Here is a 4,651-nt window from a genome sequence, read left to right as displayed (position 1 = left end):
AGGTTGCCAATGTCTTCTCACAACATTCAAAGACACATCCAATAAAATCTTTGCAATAGTGAATGTATACAAAGCTCCCCAAGCTAAGACTTCAATATTACTTGCCATCTTGAAACAATTACTCGAATATATCGACCCGAACATACCAAAAAATCTCATAGGAGATTTCAATATCAACTACAATTCCTCTAACTCAAACATAGCCCAACTATACCATTTCATGGCGAACTTCAACATGGCCCAATTAATTAAAGTCCCCACACATGAATCCACTATTGACCATATTTGGATTAACAAACTAGAATTCAACAAAAAGTTCAAAACAAATTACATGTCCTGGTCTGATCATTCTCTCCTCTACACAACATTGGAAATACTAATATGGCAGGCCCTTTGAATGTAATCTGCCTTATTTCTACCATCCCGATTAACACAAACACACACACACACACATGCAGATGTAATAAAAGAGGGCACTTTGGATACACATGGCCAAATTTGTGACATCTGTAGCATGCATAAGATGCAAAATCTATTTTAACTTCCTATCAGATGAGGAGGGAAAACCACTTTACCAAGAGAGGTAGCAATGAAAGGAAGATCTTTGCACATGTATTCAGAGGGATTAACCACCTCCACCCACACAGGGCAACTATGTCGTATAAGACCCTGATAATCTTGGTAGGAGACCACGGTAAAACATGTACCATCAGTGTGCCAAACATCAAAGGTGAATGCCCTCAACCACATGGCCGTGCAGTAGAGTTTTTATCCATTTTGCAACCTCATTCACTGAAGGCATCTTTCTTAAGAAGAATATGATGACTCCATTCTCTGAATACTTTCGAACTGGAGATACAATAGAAGGCAAAGCAATCTTGTAGAGGTAAAAGCTAGTATTGGCTTGTCGACTTTGTTGAAAATCTTCATCCAAAACATCATAAATATATTGTACATTTATGAGAAGCAAGAGTCTTAGTTTCCATATCACAAAGCTATCATCAATATGTTGTTGTTTGGCGTCCTAAGGATTTTCTTGACGGGAAGTAGCCATAGCTTTGTGTTGATATGAAGAAAACCCACTACAAAGTCAAAAGGTAGCAAGAAGAGAGAAAAAGGGTCAGGCTGAGAGAAACCTCAAAGGAAAGGGAAAGACAAACTACACAAGGGGTAAGTGTAGAAGAGGACCCTAAAAACCTTATAAAGAAAAACTTAGGGAAGAAAATAAAAGCGAAACCTTGCAGAAAAATGAAAGCGGGGAGGAGAGATTGCAAAAATGATTGGAAGCATGGATTTTGCAAGTAATTTGTCAGACAGTGAGACGATGCGATGCTTCAAACTCAGCCCTCGAGAGCAGCAAGCAAAACAAGGCAGCTTGAGCTTTAAAGCATGTAAGGCAAAAAAAAGCAAGGTAAACTGGCAGAAAGCAGATAAGCATAAAAATAGCAAATGCGAATGATTTTGGGCAAGACGAGCAAGGCAAAAAGAAAGCTAAACGGTTGAAAGAGCAAGGAGAAGGAGCAAGAGTGCCAAAAAAACCAATTTCCAAATTAAGCTCAATGGACTCAAAGAGGCACTACCTTTGGCAGACTCTAGTGCTGTAGTGAATGAGGAAATGGTGGAGTGGGAGGGGCTATTTATAACCCTGGCCCCAGGGCCTTAAAGCAAATTGGAGGGGCCAACTTTTATTACATGCTTAGCATGGTGTATTTCCGCACAAAGCTTGCTCTAGCGGGTTTCTTTCTTACTTAATAGAAGTCTCTCTGCCACACAGTTCTGGAGAACAACCTTTAGGGAGGAGGAGGACCCAATGCCAACTCCAAAGGCACCTCAAGTAGAGAAGAATCTACCTCTATGGTATTTGAAGACTTTAGAAGACTCATGGGTCACAAACATTCCCAAGAGCAGTTTCAGTGCGGTGGTCTCAACGCAATCTAAAGACTCCCTCCATGAACTATGTAATGGTGGCTCGGCTCGAGGAGCATGGATTCTTTGAGGAAGCAAAGGATATCCTAGAATGGTAGCATGCTATACAGGCAAAAATGGACGCCATTCTAAAGAACCACACCTGGTACCAAATGCGTGTATAAATTGAAGTTCAAGTCTGATGGGATCTTGGACAAGTGTAAAGCAAGATTGGTAGTGAAAAGTTATGCACAATCAAAGGGACTTGATTTTGATGATTGCCTTACAGCCAGGATGGTGATGATATGCACTGTCGTAGCTTTGACTTCCCATCATTGAGAGATCATTGATGACCTATCTTTTAGAAGGATGTGAAGTCCGCATTCTTGAATGATATCCTATAGGAGGAGGTATATGTGGATCAACCACTACGATTTCAGGTTCCAGGGTCCACATCCAAGGTATTCTAGCTAAAGAAAACATTGTATAGGCTGAAACAAGCCTCGAGGGCATGGTACCAGTGAATAGATGAGTTCTTATTGAAGATCGGGCTACAATAGAGTCCATTTGAGGCAAAAATCTACCTCTTTTCTTAGAGGGGGTTGTGCCTAGTAGTTACCCTATACATGGAGGATATTATCCCTATGGGAGATCACTCAAAGAAAGTGCTCAAGTCAAGAAACTACTCATGGAAGAATTTGAAATCACAGACTTGGGAATTCTTCATTATTTTCTTTAGAGCAAGAGAAGAGCAACATATTCATATTTTAGGAGAAGTAATGTAGGGAGTTACTCAAGCAGTTTTAGATGGAATACTTCAAGGTGGCAATGACTCCCATGGATGTTGGTCTGAAGCTTAGCATCCATGATACTTCTCAGCCAGCTGATGCATATTAGTATCAATGGATGGTGGGAAGTCTACTTTATCTCGCAAACACCAGGCCATATATTTCCTTTGCAGTAGGGCTACTTTTTCAATTCCCTACCAAACCCAAGAAGGCCTATTGTGAGGCAGTGATGAGGGTGCTGATGTACTTGAAGGGTGCACGCACCTATGGTATTACGTACAGTAAAGGTGTTGAGTTAGCTGGATTCTATGATAGTGATTCAGCAGATGATGGTGACACCAAGAGATCAACTACAAGGTATTGTTTCATACTTACATTAGGGACCATCTCATGGCTAAGCAAGAACAACCCCCTATCAATAGAGGTAGAGTACATGGTTGCTTGCATAGTAGCATGCAAGGCGTTAAGGCTCAAGTATGGAGGACATCATGGAGGAGTCACAAGTATGGAATGGTGATCATGTGTGACAACCAAAGTTGCATTGCCATTGCCAATAACCCCATGTTCCATGCACAGAACAACCATATCAGAGTCCACCACTTCTGCAAGAGCTCATCATTGATGATATCATAGAGCTGATGTACTATTTAACTACTAATAACATATCAAATGTCTTCACGTAGGTGCTCTCAAGGAACATTTGGAGCACCTCATTCGATGCATGGTAAGTGGCCCACAATTGTGTCATTGAGAGGGGGTGTTAGAAATCACTGACCCCAACTTGTGAGCCACCGATTTTAGGGGGCAGTTAGATAATAGGGGGTTGGGAAGGGATTTGCAACATCAAAGGGGCCTAGTAGTAGAGCTCCAAAGGCACTACACTAGGGCCTTATGTAGGCCTATAGTTGGCCAGTAGCAGGTAGTTAGCCATATGGGCCAACTCCTCCATGGTTCATTGGTCTGCCAAAAGGGTTCAATGCAGCCCTTGGATTGGGCTCGTGCTAGAAGTTCTTGAACCTCTTGTTCTCAGTCGGGGGCTTTGTCTCTTCAAAGTTCAGGTCCCTACTGCTAAGGATCTACTTCTTCACTAGGTCATAGAGGTGATAAGCCTTGGATTCTTCCTTGGACATGACAAAGAGGCATCTTCTTCTTTTGGAATCAAGCTTTGTTTGCTCATCCTTATGCACTTGAATGAATGCATTAGAATTAAAAAAGTATCCTCAAATGCGATAGTGGAGGTTTTTTACAATAGTAAGCTTTATAATGAGTTATATCATCAATCAATAGCCTTGGTCTTGGTTCCGTTGAGGATGTGAACACTAGTATTCATGGCTCCACCCTAGTAATCTCTCGCGAGACTTCTCCCTCACAACATGGTCAAAACTATCTCTGTGTGCTTCTGCTTAGCAACTCCATTCTTATGAGTTGTGCGAGCTATAATAAGTAGCTGTTTGATCCCATGCTTCTTACAAAAACCATCGAATTGGGGAGAAGTGAACTCCCCCCCCTTTGTCCATGTGGAGTCCATGCAGAAGTCTTTGACTTTCTCCCTAGTATCCTTTTCTACCTAGGCCTTCCATTCCTTGAATTTCTCATAAGCTTGAGACTTCTTGGCTAGGCAATATATCCAGATCATCCAATTGAAATCATACACAAATAAAAGATAATAGCGTGAACCTTCAAATGAGTTTGTCAACATCGGGCTGTAGATGTCGAATTGAACCAACTCTAGTGGCTTCTTGGACCATGATGAGGCCTCCTATGGAAACTTTTCCTTGTGTTGCTTTCCCTCCAAGCAAACCCTACAAACACGATCATTTCTTGCAATCAGTGTAAGTCCATCCACCATCTTGGACTTCTACATCTCAACTAGAGTGCCATAGTCTTGCCATAGTTGACATGACCAAACCGCTCAGGCCATAATTTGGATCTTACATGGTCCAACAAAGCATTGAGCT

This window comes from Dipteris shenzhenensis, chromosome 27, assembly GCF_047967505.1.
Source record: "Dipteris shenzhenensis isolate YYH24624 ecotype China chromosome 27, Dip_SZ_1.0, whole genome shotgun sequence".
Lineage (NCBI taxonomy): Eukaryota > Viridiplantae > Streptophyta > Polypodiopsida > Gleicheniales > Dipteridaceae > Dipteris > Dipteris shenzhenensis.
This window is presented reverse-complemented; position numbering follows the sequence as displayed.